General features: G+C 42.1%; 1 long non-coding RNA gene across 1 annotated transcript; it reads right to left on the bottom strand.

Annotated features, from left to right (window-relative positions):
* Window positions 1–2,173: 2,173 nt before the first annotated feature.
* LOC145432279 (uncharacterized) lies at window positions 2,174–14,832 on the bottom strand. The gene is made up of 2 exons (XR_013912562.1): window positions 13,974–14,832; window positions 2,174–3,295 (listed from the first exon to the last, which is right to left on the bottom strand). It is a non-coding gene; the product is annotated as an uncharacterized LOC145432279 (long non-coding RNA).
* Between the last annotated feature and the right edge of the window lie 498 nt (window positions 14,833–15,330).

Genomic DNA, 15,330 nt, shown 5'->3' with positions numbered 1-15,330 from the left:
CTTTTTACTTATTTAGTATATTTCACAGCAGATTACATTTTCAATCTGGATTATGGGAAAACCATCACATACTGCAGAGGTTCCCAAAGTGGAGGGCCAGAGCCATATTTTCAAGCCAAAGACTAGAAAATATGGTGAAGCAAATCTTCCCTTTGGCTTCACCTGCACAGGTGCTGAGGTAGGTCTCCCTGCAGGATTGGTTTTCCCTGCGTTGGGAGCAGCGCTGGGCTCTTCAAATCACAGACAAACAGGATCCCACAGCTGTTTATGTTTTTAAACCCATTTTGCACAGAGAGGCATTTTTTGATTTGATTGCAATGTTGAATATTATTACACAGGAAAAAAAACAACTACACGTAAAATAATGACACCGTGACGCCTCTGCCTTTGTAAATGGAGGGACAGTAGCTGCGTGTAAACCTGCAGACAGTCAGATTAACAGTATTTCGTCTCTATCTGCCATTCTGCAGTTCATCTCATGTAAACAATAACGTGGCCACAGCGTGACGTGAAAAAAGGCACATAGCTTTGATGTTGTGTGCCAAACTCCGTATTCCTCGTCCACATGTAAACGCAGTTTTCAAAAATCTCCAACCTGACAGGAGTTTTAAAAAAATCTCAGTTTTCGGTGATTAGAAACACTGTTGAAGTGTGGACGAAAGATCCAAACGCATAGAAAAAGGTGCGAAAAGTTGCGTTTTCAAAAATACCAGTGTACATGTGGACGTAGCGTAAAAGAGTTAATAGTTTATTTTACTGCTGCCTGTAATTTATTGCAGTTTTCTGTTATTTGTTTAATTGTTTACAAAAGGTTTGAGGTGTGAAATAAACTGCAATGGAGTTCCTGTAAAACAAAGGGGGGCCTAGCGAAAAAAAGTTTGGGAACCACTGACATACTGAATGATAATGACTTCATGAGTAGACCTGATACAACAAGAACAAGAATACAACAACCCAAATGCCTCATTAAACCAAAATCATGTAGAACTATATGTGACACCGTTAACAGCGCCCTCTGGTGGTGCATATTTAATTTAATGGAGCTCCAACTCTGCTGCTAATATATAAATGAAAAAGAGACTGACAGAACTGATCAAACTGTTAACAGAAAACAAAGAGAGCTTACAATCTTTAGAAAACTGCTTACAGTCAGCTGAAGTCTATAAAACAAGAAATATGAAATCAAATAAAGAAAATAAAAGCAGAGGAGTCCAGAAAAAGATGAACATTCAAACGAGTCTACATATATACTAGTACTGGTTTAACATGAGGTTTCTAAATCTGCCGTAGAGTGTGGTACCAAGAAGGAATTCGTCATAATCACAGTCAGAATATAAATATTTGATGATGGAAATATGTGTGAAAAAGAGCTGAGCTGACATTAAAAATGATGCAGGATTTGTTTACAAACACTGAGTCACAACAACATTTAGACACACATTACCTCTCTGCATGAGAGGAACCAATGTCCTTGAACTCGTCACTCTTTAAGGACACAGAGCTGGGTGGAGGTCCAGGTGGGTTCCTGTGAATAATGATGGAGCACTGATGGGAGTGCTGAGCTGTGACATGGAGAGCAGTCATGGACAGTTAGAGATGGTCATCTCACCTCTGAGCTTTGGTCTGGCTCTCATGTTCCCCACACAGAGTGCTTTTAGAGGGAGGGACTCTCGTTGTCCAGCCTTGTTCAATTTTGGCACACATTGGACACCTTATTGAGTTGAATTTTTATGCCCACTCATTAACAATGGTTATGTGACCTCACGTTGTGTCTAAAACTGGAAAAAATAAAACACTCACTCCAACACTCTACCAGGAAATTTCAAAGCATGTGGGTCCTTTCCTTGATCCGTTTCGAACTCTGTAACTTCTGTCTGTGTGCAACTCCCTCATGTCAGGTTGGGAAATACAGTGTACAGGTCAGTGACCTGGGTGGGGATAAATGGGATTATTTTGCAGGGACTATGCTATCTTGGAAAATGTTTTATTTTTTATTATTATTATTTTCTTTATTTTCTTATTTTATTTTACAGCTTTAATTGTATGGGCTAAATACCCCAAATGTAGAAAAAAAGTTTATTTTGTTTCTGAGAAATAACACCAGTTAATCTGAAATCTCTTTCTGTCTCTAAAGCAAAGTGACACTGAGTCAAAGAAAGAATTTTAAAAACCAAATATTCACCACCTTTATTTCCAGATCTAGGATTCAAAGATGATCAGCAGAGTTAACACGTTTGAGAATTGGACGATCCAGTTCATTCAAACAGAGCTGCAGTCAGAGAAACAGATGTAGAGACAGAGGAACATCATGTGACTGAGTTTTTTAAACTCTGTACAGATACAGGAGACAGCAGCATCACGTGATGCCTTCAATGACCATGTTCCTGATAATCACAGTTATAGGTTTAATAGGTTTTTTTTCTGGGGTTTTTTTTTAACTGAAATTCATTTCAAGAACTTCTTAGTCATTGTTATTGTTGATTGAGTGTGGTCATTACCGTTTTCTGCTTGATAAAGAGCAAGTGGACTCTTCAACTTTCTGTGGTCACAGTCATTAGCTGTTTAGTGTTTCTTCCAAATAAGGACTCATGGAGCTGTTATGAAACAGGAAGTGTGGTTGCTAAACTGTTGCTATGTGTGCTGATGTCATACAGGCTAGGATGAGGGGGAAGTATAAAACAGAGAAACCTCAGACTGTTCTCTTCTTCCTCCTCTGGTCAACAGTCATCTTCCTGTCCATGTCACAACTGATAGATTTGATCTATTCATTTCTGATCTTTGAATATTTTCTTTGCTGGAACTTTTGCTCGAGTGGAAGAAATCTGAAGAGGTTCCTTCTGAGCTCCTGAAAAGACGTCTGTTTTCTGGTACTTTTTCTGGGGAGAGGTGAAGGTGCCCCTGTGTCTCTAACATCCTCTCAGTGTTGGGATGGTGAATGAAGGAGTTTGGTGCAGTTCCAGCAGAGACACTAAAACACAGCAGTGATTATGTCTAAACAGACAAACATGAACTAAATGCAGTGAAGCTGCTGTTTGTCTGAGTGTAATCAAAAGTCTGAGGGAACTCACTGCACAAGAACATTTACATCTTTCCTCTTTTGTTTCACTGTGAAGGCTGAACCCTGAAGTCAGCAGCATCATTTCAGACAGTTTTACAGTCGAACATTTCTAACAGAAAGTGACCAGAAGTCTCCAAAAGTCTCTGAATCCTCAAATACTGAGAGGAACTCTGCTGTTCCAGCTCAGCTGCTGATCATAGTGTCAACCCGTCCTCACCAACTCCAGATGTTTCCAAGCTGCACATTAATCACATCAGGAAAACAATGTTAGCAAAAACTGACCTCGTGTTTGTCTGTGAGCAGCATCAACAGAAACATCAGCAAGAATTTTTACATCAGTCCAAGAATAAAACTGTCCACCTACAGAGCTGCTGCCTCCATCTACAAACTGAACCAAACACTCCACCCTGTACTGAGAAAAGTCTTCACTGTTATTTTTCTACAGATCATCAGTGAAAACATTCAAACTGACTCATCATGGATTCTTTTTCCTTCAAACTACAAACATCCAGTACAATAAAGCTGTCTGTAAACAGCAGCTGAAACTTCCAGAAACAGCAGACAAAAAACTCAGCCCAACACTTCAACACTGAACTAAAACTAAACTTTGAACCTGGTGTCTGCAGCCATCTTTTATGTCCAGACTACAGTGGAAATAATCACTTACACCTGCTTAGAGTGATTTAATGTTAATGTAATCGGCTCATAAATCACATATTGTTCTAATTACACAAAATGAGTTCTAAACCCCAAACTGTTCCTTTTATACCTGATTTTTAGGACCTCCAAGGCTGTAATGTTCATTATCAGTTAGAGCCCCTCCTAATCCTTTTCTTCTTCTTCTTTGGTGCAACCCTATAAATACAGTGTACTCCCCTTTTCTACAATTCCCCTGTGGGGGAGGTTCGTGTCATTTCTTTTCCAACACTGTACAGCACACATATGATGTATATTTAGCCACCCTGATGTTTCGGATTGTGTGTTTTTAGTTTAATTATTGTCATTGTATTTGGTTGTGGGAGCTGGAGCAGGCAAGTTAATTACTTGGAGGTCTTTCTTTCTTTTTACTTTTCTTTGTCAGGTATGTCGAATTTTGTGGGTTTTTTTATCTTGTGTCAAATATGTTCCATGTAAGTTCGTACTTTATGTTAAATGTAAAAATAACGGCGCACCACTTTTCTACAAATTCCCCTGTGGGAGAGGAGCTGGAGTGGATGAGTTAATTACTTTTAGGTCTTTATACTGGTTACATTAACACACACATTCGCACAAACAATAAAAGGAGGAAGAGCGTTTAACACTCGGCCTCATTGGTCAAATACGCTGTGAGTCTGTTACTGTGAACTATGGAGCGGCAGATTTGTGCTGTTTGTGCTGGAACTAAGCTGCACACAGCTGATGTTAGCCAGGAAAACATTACAGATTGCTTCATTTACCTTCACACAGACGTTGTGTCCCAAAACGTAAGCTGCATCCTCCTGAGGCCGCATTTGAAGGCCGATTACCTCAAAGCCAGGCAATGAAGCCTGTCCCAATTCGTCAACTCTTTCAAATGCAGCCGACAAATGCATCCTTCATTTCCCCGAATTTGAAGGATGGGTCGAGTGTGTCCTTCGTGGCCCACCATATCCCAGAATTCATAGCGCGGCCCAGCCAATTTCAGTTTCCAACAATGGCGGCCGCTACTAAGTTTTAATATCACTCTTATTACTCTTTCTGGGTCACAAAATAAACTTTTAACATATTTTCAGGAGAGAAAGTAGCTGTGTAAACTTCAAATATCTGCTCGGTTTATCAAGACATCGCATATTTGCAAAAGTGCGCCGACGTTTTCGGAGACGTCTGTTACCCACCAGCTCGATAGCTAGCCGGGGGGGTTCAATGGTCACACCAGCCGGCGAGAGCAGCGGACTCCCGGCTTCATCGTTTTCAGACCCCCGCGGTCTTTCGCTACTCAGGTTAAACATGATATATAAGTCACTCGGGTGGGTTCCTCCTTTGTTTTCACACAGCTGAATAAACGTCAAACAAAAAACTGATTAAACAGAAGTGTGAGACGGTGCTGAAGCACCCCCAAAAATGGGCTAAAATCGCCCCTGGCTCAAGGTATAAATAAACAACATGTAAGTCAAGTGAAACTATACATTCGATACAGCTCTTGTGTTTTACATGCTTTGGAGTTAGAACTGTTCTTAAGATTCTCTAGATAATTGGAAAACAGGGCTTTAAAAGCAAATATGTTTGGACCCTGTTGAGAAAATATTGTACAATGTATGTGAAATTTGGCAAAAATAATCAGAAGATTGATAATGTATTTTTTTCCTGGAATTATTTTATCGGTATGTGAGAGGCCAAATAGAATATGTTGAAACTTCAGTTTACATGAGGGATCAATTTTGGTGTTTATAAAATTATTTAGATCAATCCAAAAAACATGTGTATATGTGCATTCCAAAATAAATGACATATTGTTTCCTCTGCACTGCTGCAAAAAGTACAAAGAGTATCAATATTTCTCTTAAATTTAACCAGACGTGTCTTTACCGGATAACATCTATGAATCAACTTAAGAGTAACTTCTCTGACCTTATTAGTGAGAATAAATTTCCTTGATAGAATCCAAGTGTTTTTCCAGTTTATATCATTGAAAATATTGTTCCAGTAAAATACAGCTGCAGGTTTGGAAACAATATCTTTTTGAATGATTTGTCTAATACATTGATTTGTGGCTTTATCACTCAATAAAGGATAGATGTTACCGATGTATATGCTAGCAGGATTTACCATACCATACCATACCAACTTTATTTCTAAAGCACTTTAACATAAAACCAGGGTTTCACAAAGTGCTGTACATGTTAATAGCATACGTAAAGAAAATTAAAATGAGATACGATAAAATAAATAGATACAATAAATTAAAACATGTTAAAACAAATTGAGTCAACCCCTCTAATCAATGCCAAAGGCTTCAGCGAATAAATATGTTTTAAGAAGACTTTTAAATTCAGAGACAGAAGAGGCCTGCCTAACATGCAAGGGCAGATCATTCCACAACTTTGGAGCAGCTACAGCAAAAGCACGATCACCTTTAAATTTATACTTAGTTTTCGGTACCTTAAGGAGCTGCTGATTGGCGGACCTAAGGGAACGGGCAGGTGTATATGGTTGTAGTAGCTCCGAGAGGTAGGGGGGGGCCAGGCCATTAAGAGATTTAAAAGCAAATAAGAGAATTTTAAAAACAATCCTAAAATGTACAGGTAGCCAGTGGAGTGAAATTAAAATAGGGGTAATGTGCTCAAACTTTTTTGTTCCAGTTAAAAGACGTGCTGCAGCATTTTGCACAACCTGCAGGCGCCTAATGGACGCATCACTAATCCCAAAATAAAGTGCGTTACAATAATCCAGCCTAGAAGTAACAAAGGCATGGATTACTGTCTGAAAATGCTGTTTCGATAAGATAGGCTTTATTTTGGCTAATTCCCTCAAATGAAAAAAGCTAGATCTTACAACAGCTCTGACCTGGCTTTCAAGTTTAAGATTTGCCTCTATTTTAACTCCCAGATTAGTGATGACTGGTTTAACATACTGTGCCAGTGAACCAAGATCTATAATAGTGGCCTCAGAAGCGCCACCAAAAACCATCACTTCTGTTTTCTGTTCATTAAAATGTAAAAAGTTCAAAGCCATCCAAGTCCTTATTTCATCAAGGCATCTGAGCAGCGGGTCTACTGAGAAGCCATTTATCTTTTTAAGTGGGAAATAAATCTGGGAGTCATCGGCGTAGCAGTGGAAAGAAATCCCATGTTTCCTGAAAATAGACCCAAGGGGTAGGAGATATAGAGAGAAAAGAAGCGGGCCTAAAACTGAACCCTGTGGAACCCCACATTGAAGAGAAGCAGTAGAGGATACAAACTCCCCTAGTTTCACAGAGAACGTTCGCTCTGCCAAATAGGATCTGAGCCACTGCAGTGCGGTACTCCGCATACCCACCAACTGCTCTAAACGGGAAATTAAAATATTATGATCCACTGTATCAAAAGCAGCAGTTAAATCTAACAGCACAATAATAACACAGTCACCTGAGTCATTTGCCAAAAACACATCATTAAAAACTCTTAAAAGGGCAGATTCAGTACTATGTAAAGCTTTAAAACCAGATTGGAAAACTTCTAAAATACCGTGTTCTTCTAGGAAGGACATTAATTGCTTGTAAACTACCTTTTCAAGAATCTTTGAGATAAAAGGCAGTTTGGAAATAGGTCTGTAATTCGCAATAATATCAGGATCAAGAGCAGGTTTTTTGAGTAGAGGCTGAATCACTGCATGTTTGAGATTGACAGGTACAACACCAGAGGACAGACTACTATTTACAATGGATTGTACAGCTGATGCTATAGTGAGAAAAACCTCTTTGAAAAATCGAGGAGGGAGAGCATCATAAGGGGAACCTGAGGGCTTCATGTGAGCAACCAACTCCTGCAGGCAGAGCATGGAAACTGGCTCAAACCTGTCAAAGACAGCAGAACTAGGGACAGGGGTAGAAGGGTCGGGAACGGACTGGGAAGTCTGTGCTTTGACAGATAGCACTTTATCAATAAAAAAGTGTAGGAAGTTTTCACAAATTTCCTGAGAAGACTCGACACCAGCAGTCTGTGGAGCATGAAGGACCATGTCAATAGTCTTAAATAAGACATGAGGCTTACGACAGTTTGCCTGAATAATAGTAGCGAAATGTTTCCTCTTAGCATCTTTTACAGTTTTCTGGTAAGAATTCCAGTAATCTTGTAACATTTGGTATGACACCTGAAGTTGATCCTTCTTCCATTTACGTTCAGCTCTCCTGCACTTTCTTCTGGCAGCCCGGGTGTCTTCATTCAGCCAGGGTTCAGATTTGGCTTTAACTTGCTTAAGCTTAAAGGGGGCCACTGAATCTAAAGCAGTTTGGCAGACAGAATAAAACCACGTACTCAGCTCTTCTGTATCATTGCATATGAAATCAGGAAGGCCGCCGTTCTGATTAAAAGCAATAGAGAACTGTCCAGCAGAGGAAGGGTTAAAAATACGACAGCTCCTAGCAGCAACAGGAGGAAGATTAACTTTAGTACAAGGAAGGAAAACCTCAAACAGGACAGGCCTATGGTCTGACCATACAACATCACAAACCTCTAAGTTAGAGACAGGTAAATTGTGAGTTAAAACAAGATCCAACGTGTGCCCATATTTTTGTGTAGGCACAGACACAGGTTGCACAAGATCAAAAGAGTCAATAAGATTTAAAAAGTCCTTTGCCATTGGCTTGTCAGGGCAGCACACATGAATATTGAAGTCCCCAATAATAAGGACATGATCATATTTTGGCATAATTTCAGCCAACAGATCAGAAAAGTCATTTAAGAAGTTCTTATTGTATTTTGGGGGTCTGTAAACCACTGCACAGAGCACTGTGTGAGACCGACCTAGCTCAAACATGCTCAGTTCAAAGCTACTAGGTGAGGTTAATAATGGCAGTGGTTTACATTTATACTGCTTCTTAAAAACAACCGCTAGTCCTCCTCCTCTGCCTGATATTCGAGGAGAGTTTAAGAAGCAGCAGTCATCAGGTAAGAGATCTGTAAAAGCGCTGGACTCACCGGCCCTCAACCATGTCTCAGTTATACAGAGGAAATCCAGTCCTTGGGTCATAAATAAATCCCTTAAAATAAAAGTTTTATTACTCAGCGATCTAGTGTTCACCAATCCAATCCTGGTGGAGGTCAGCGTGTTCGTGGCTGACAGCGAGACCCGACGCAGCGGCCGCAGGTTCTGTAGGTTCGCACCGTGCCGACGAAGATGAGGGGAAATCTTTCGTGGCTGGGACATCTGATCCGAGCCAACAACGGGCACCAGCCAGGCATCGATGGGCTCCAGAGAGCACGGAGAAAAGGCATGACAAGGTACCGATCCACGTTCGTTCCAAAGAGCCGGAGAAGAGCGCACCAAGTACGCCTTAAGTTTCACGAGTAGACCGCTACGTTTGCCCCGGCGTCTGAAACGCTTTCGCCGTGAGGCTGGGGCCAGGGTCCGACAGAGGTTAGCTGGTATCCCAGACAGGAATGGAGGTAACGCCTTATGTCCATTATAAGTTGTATTGGTAAGATCACTGGCAACTGGTCGGAGGTCCAAAAGTTTTTGGCGATTGTACATTAAAAGAGAGTTGACTCTAGCAGTAAAAAACAACATAAGCAAACACAACAGAGGAAGAGCCAGACGGCGAGCCACACACACTGGCGCCATCTTGGATTTAGTTCTGGAATAATACAATTTCTACCTTTAGGAGCAGACACCAGTAACCTTTTCACCCCATCTGGTATTGCATCAAAACCTACAGCATGTTCTCTTGCAGTGACAGGAAAATCATAAACAGACAAAAGTTCCTTATAAGAAAATAATTGACCATTAGCATTCAGTAACTGACTCACAAGTAAAATATTTCTATCAACCCATTTCTGAATATATAATAATTTGTTCTTAAATTTAATATCCTGATTGTTCCAAATGAGATATTCATGGAGAGAAAAGTTGCAAGAGTATTTAACCAAGATGATAAGAGTTGACTATGAAAGTTGGAGAGTTTAATCTGTAACTTGCTCCGGCACTCTGTCTTCTCTGGATAGGTCCTCAGCAAACTTCAGGTCCCGGTTCTCCTTTAAGAAAGGAGATGTCTTGGCTGCTTTCCACAGGCCATCTCTAGTTCTGCGGGAGATGAACTGGATGTTAATAGGTCAGAGACTGGTGTTGTTTGGGCGTTTAGAGCCGACCCGATGTACGGTGTCAATGGTGTCATAAAGTTGATTTTTACATTCAGGCAACACGGCCTGACAAATCTGAACAGCAACTCTCCATGTATCCTCTTGTTGCACTTCTTTGACACCAAACAGCCTGAGGTTCCACCGTCTGGAGTATCGCTCGAGATCTGTGATTCTTTGCTGGGTTTTAATCCATACGCTCTTCCTCTTTGGAGATTTTTTGCTCCAAAGTGCCCACTCTGCATTTGACATCTTTTATCTCCTCACATGCAAAGTCCACAGTTTTTCCGATCCCGGCAATCTGTAATGCGAGGTTATCTGCTCGGTTTATCAAGATATCGCATATTTGCAAAAGTGCTTCGACGTTTTCGGAGACGTCTGTTACCCACTAGTTCGACAGCTAGCCGAGAGCTCGAGGGTCACTAGAGCCGCAGAGAACGGCACAACTCCCGGCACATCATTTTCAGATCACCGCGGACTTCCGCTACTCAGGTTAAACGTAATATATAAGTCACTTAGACAACCTAAAAAGTTATTGTTTGGCTTTTTTCCATGTTTTATTTGTTCGTGAGTAAATCGGTTTGGCTGAGATTAAAGTTATTAGATTATTAGATTAAATAAAACGTTATTAATCCCCCGGGTGGGTTCCTCCTTTGTCTTTCTTCAGCTCTCGATGAAGGCGGTCGCACTTTTCTCCTCTCCTCCTTCCCCTTATCTTCCCTGCTTAGCCTCTTGTGTCCTTGTCCTGTTTCGTGTGCATTACTTTCCCTGGAACAGTCTCTCACAGTCTGTGTCTAAAACCTAAAAGAGAATTATGGATTTGATCAACTGGTCTCTGAATGCTATTGACACCCTTTTCTCAACGAGAAGTCTGGGCTCGGGAGAGCCCGAGTGCCCTGGAGGGACTTTCCCTGCCGGATACACGATGGACGGGTGGCAGAAATGGAGGATCATGTGCCTGGTGGGACTGTCGATCGAGGACGCTGACGATATCTACCTATTCGGAACCGTGATAACAGGGTTCTTGCTGATCGGAGCTGGCTTGGCCCTGGCTTATCAGAGAATTAAGAGGGCGGAACCGGCTGTTCAAACCCCCCCCAAGGCTGCCCGCTGGGATTGAAACGATGGGACGAGGCGCGACTTCTCACAACAAAAGCAGCATGGTTAAGACCTTGGAGATGCTTACAGCTGCCATGAAGACTCAAAATAACACCTCTGAACGTATATTGGGATACATCAAGGAGAGGCCTGCTCAAAATGACACCTTTGAGCGAAAGTTGGATCACATCGCAGAACAGCTCACTGCAGTTGTGGGGTCTCGGAATCACAAGAATGACAACACCATGGAACAGAAGTTTGATACCATCATGGGGAGGCTCGCGGTTCTCCAACGGGAGATTGAGAGACCAGTGTCGGAGTGTTAAAGAACAGCTTTGAAATTCTCCTGAGCTGCTCGCATAAAAGAGAAATCAACAACGTCAACATCAGAATGCAGATACCTTGGCGCCAGCTGCGTGCCTCAAGGCTGGAGCTGAACAACAACTCCCTGATAACGACTGTGTTGAGTCTGTTCCCCCCATTCCATGCAAGGCCACCTGGGTTGGCTGGAAGACTGTTTACTTAGCCTGGCAGGGCGAAGGACACTGTCTCACCTGAACTCTGGACACACACACATACACACTGATGTGCACACACTGATCTCCCCTCCCTTTCCAAAGGCCTTCGATGCTTGTCCCCTCCCGGGGAAGATGGCAGTCGACTGGACCAGCGCAGACATGCTGCAGGACTGGATGCGCTGTCTACGCCGGCTCTCTCTTACCCTTTACCCGCCCCTGCTGCTTGTCTTGTGTTTCTATGGTGTATTGATAGTCATGTGCTTTTTGTGCTGAGGTGTTTTTTCTGTTATCAAACTGTTCTCCCACTAGGAGCTCAGTCTGAGTGGAGTTTTTTTCTCCTCCTCTCACCTCATGTTATGTATTTTCGTTGTTTTTTCCTATCAGCCTACCTTTCTGACATGTCTCCCCAATGTGATGTTTGTGTAAAGTTGGTCAGAAGGTTGCTTTGTAAGTGCCCATGCGCCATTAGCGTGCTGCCTGCTGTAACCCTAATTTCCTTCGGGATTAATAAAGTATTCTGATTCTGATTTTTCACACAGCTGAATAAATGTTAAACAGAAGTGTGAGATGGTCGAGAATTTACTCCAGTGTCCTGTTATAATTTACAGTGGGGCAAAAAAGTATTTAGTCAGCCACCGATTGTGCAAGTTCCCCCACCTAAAATGATGACAGAGGTCAGTAATTTGCACCAGAGGTACACTTCAACTGTGAGAGACAGAATGTGAAAAAAAAATCCATGAATCCACATGGTAGGATTTGTAAAGAATTTATTCGTAAATCAGGGTGGAAAATAAGTATTTGGTCAATAACAAAAATACAACTCAATACTTTGTAACATAACCTTTGTTGGCAATAACAGAGGTCAAACGTTTACTATAGGTCTTTACCAGGTTTGCACACACAGTAGCTGGTATTTTGGCCCATTCCTCCATGCAGATCTTCTCGAGAGCAGTGATGTTTTGGGGCTGTCGCCGAGCAACACGGACTTTCAACTCCCGCCACAGATTTTCTATGGGGTTGAGGTCTGGAGACTGGCTAGGCCACTCCAGGACTTTCAAATGCTTCTTACGGAGCCACTCCTTTGTTGCCCGGGCGGTGTGTTTTGGATCATTGTCATGTTGGAAGACCCAGCCTCGTTTCATCTTCAAAGTTCTCACTGATGGAAGGAGGTTTTGGCTCAAAATCTCACGATACATGGCCCCATTCATTCTGTCCTTAACACGGATCAGTCGTCCTGTCCCCTTGGCAGAAAAACAGCCCCATAGCATGATGTTTCCACCCCCATGCTTCACAGTAGGTATGGTGTTCTTGGGATGCAACTCAGTATTCTTCTTCCTCCAAACACGACGAGTTGAGTTTATACCAAAAAGTTCTACTTTGGTTTCATCTGACCACATGACATTCTCCCAATCCTCTGCTGTATCATCCATGTGCTCTCTGGCAAACTTCAGACGGGCCTGGACATGCACTGGCTTCAGCAGCGGAACACGTCTGGCACTGCGGGATTTGATTCCCTGCCGTTGTAGTGTGTTACTGATGGTGACCTTTGTTACTTTGGTCCCAGCTCTCTGCAGGTCATTCACCAGGTCCCCCCGTGTGGTTCTGGGATCTTTGCTCACCGTTCTCATGATCATTTTGACCCCACGGGATGAGATCTTGCGTGGAGCCCCAGATCGAGGGAGATTATCAGTGGTCTTGTATGTCTTCCATTTTCTGATGATTGCTCCCACAGTTGATTTTTTCACACCAAGCTGCTTGCCTATTGTAGATTCACTCTTCCCAGTCTGGTGCAGGTCTACAATACTTTTCCTGGTGTCCTTCGAAAGCTCTTTGGTCTTGGCCATGGCGGAGTTTGGAGTCTGACTGTTTGAGGCTGTGGACAGGTGTCTTTTATACAGATGATGAGTTCAAACAGGTGCCATTCATACAGGTAACGAGTGGGGGACAGAAAAGCTTCTTACAGAAGACGTTACAGGTCTGTGAGAGCCAGAGATTTTCTTTGTTTGAGGTGACCAAATACTTATTTTCCACCCTGATTTACGAATAAATTCTTTACAAATCCTACCATGTGGATTCATGGATTTTTTTTTCACATTCTGTCTCTCACAGTTGAAGTGTACCTCTGGTGCAAATTACTGACCTCTGTCATCATTTTAAGTGGGGGAACTTGCACAATCGGTGGCTGACTAAATACTTTTTTGCCCCACTGTAGATAGCAACCTCAGGAGGATGCAGCCCATGAATTTCGACACGACTTGAGGGAACTAAAAAAGTACACACTCGGCCTCGTTGGTCCAGCTGTGAGTCCATTACTGTCAACTATGGAGCAGCAGATTTGTGCTGTTTGTGCTGAACTAAGCTGAACACAGCTGATGCTAGCCAGGAAAACATTACACACTGACTTTAATACAAACACACACAGTTTGTTGTGTGAAGAAATCAAACACGAGCTGAACAAACATTAAAGTTCCTAAAGACAAACTGTTAAAAGAGGAAACAAAGAAAACTTACAGTTTCTTCACACACCAACAACAAGCTCCACTCCACGAAGTTAAGGAAGTGGAAGTAAACTTTGAGCCTAATGCGGCGTTTGAGGACACTCGGGAGCATGGAAACACTGTGCTGCGTTCACGTAAACATCGGAAATTCCTGCTGGTTTTCCTGTTTGAAGCACAAACATCCATCATCAGTTTGTTGTTCTTCTTCCTGCAGTGTTTGAATATTTCAGCACTAAAAGGATGTTTCTTCAAAGCTTATTTCAACCTGTTGAAATCATGAATGAAAGTGCAGACTGAGTGGAAGAGCCAAAGTGAATATTTATGTTTTATTTGTTATGGTGCCGCAGGTGTTTAGATTTCCCTGCACCTCAGGTGATTGCATGGGGTTGTGGTCACATGTTATTTACCTGATGCTGGCATTCTCAACTGAGAAGTTGGGTGAGTGGGTTGTTGCACGTCATTTCATGTCACCTTTTAGTCCCGTTCTCAAATGATATAGGTTCATAGATGCGCTATTTGGTTTGAATGAATGAATGTCTGTCTGTCCTGCACTCTCTCTCTTTGTCTTTCTCTCTGATTGTGTAATAAAGGTGCTCTGTGAGGACAGACTGAGGGACCCACTGCTGCACATCATCTGTGAGGCTTTGCAGCCCTGATGATCCACCAGGACAAACTCAGCAGTGTGTGAGGAAGAGGAGGAGGAAGAGCCAGCAGCAGCTGACAGATGGAGAGAATAGACAGACTGTTACCTGTTTGTGAAGGACTGCTAGGAAAGTTTAACATAACTGTCTGTGCTGAATCAGTCTTATTAGGTAATGTTCACATAATGTGATCATCCCAGTGTTTCCAGTGTGGGAGAAAGTACTCAGAGTACTCAGGGCCTTCAGGTTACACACTATGAAAGGCAGCAACAAGTTTAATGTTCAGAAACCTAAAGTCTGTATCAGCAGCAGAATGGAGCTAAAATAAATGTTGGTTCCAGTTCTATGAAGCTTTGAGTATTTTGGATCAGTAGCTGCTGTGTTTGTTGCATCATGTTGCTGTAACTGTTTATATGCTTTATATATTCTGAGCTAAGTTGATCTATAGTGTTACATCATATTCTATAAGGATGTTATGTGTTTGTAGACTTTCTGCCCAGTTTGACCCATTTAGCAGACGTCAGCCTGTTTAAGGCTCTGATATCTATTCTGTGTGACTTACAGCAGTTATGACATGGTCTGATTTTCTCACCCAATAAAGGAATATTTCATATATCAGTCTACTCTTCATTCTATCAGACACAGTTATCACAGCTCCTACATTTGCTTTTTACACATATATGTAAGCATTGAGCCAAATGTGGCTCCTCTGGAGCTCAACAGATAGAG

Source organism: Astatotilapia calliptera, chromosome 2 (genome assembly GCF_964374335.1).
Source record: "Astatotilapia calliptera chromosome 2, fAstCal68.1, whole genome shotgun sequence".
NCBI classification, from domain to species: domain Eukaryota; kingdom Metazoa; phylum Chordata; class Actinopteri; order Cichliformes; family Cichlidae; genus Astatotilapia; species Astatotilapia calliptera.
This window is presented reverse-complemented; position numbering and strand designations above follow the sequence as displayed.